Source organism: Perna viridis, chromosome 9, assembly GCF_037379345.1.
Source record: "Perna viridis isolate PV_CMFRI_1.1 ecotype Kerala chromosome 9, ASM3737934v1, whole genome shotgun sequence".
In the NCBI taxonomy this organism is placed as follows: domain Eukaryota; kingdom Metazoa; phylum Mollusca; class Bivalvia; order Mytilida; family Mytilidae; genus Perna; species Perna viridis.
The window spans coordinates 4685186-4685626 of record NC_142453.1 but is presented as its reverse complement, the minus strand read 5'-3'; positions in this window follow the sequence as shown (position 1 = coordinate 4685626).

Genomic DNA, 441 nt, shown 5'->3' with positions numbered 1-441 from the left:
GTCATTGTGTTTTTATTTTAAACATGCCATCCATTTTTTTTTTTACTTTTAACATAATCAATAGATTTAAAAAAAAAAATGCTTGTGTTCTGTGAAATCATTTTACACTCAATTGATATCTAAAAACCAATACTTATTAAGCCAAAAAAAAAATAATAGTCTTGTTTCCAGCTACCAGCAAGAAAGTAATAGGGTAGGTAGGTAGAAAATTACATATAAATTATTTTTCAAAAAACTTATACATTGAGTTAACGGGGAAACAATCTAGACTTAATTAGTGCTTGATTCAAAATGGCCATAAAATGTTTAGGGTAGAATACAACGAACTAGGACAGGTAGGGTATTAGGAAACAGACATATTATTTTTTTTGGCTTTATTTTTTTTTTTTTTTACCATACATTACATAATAAAAATATTCACAACAATTTGCAGTTGTATGA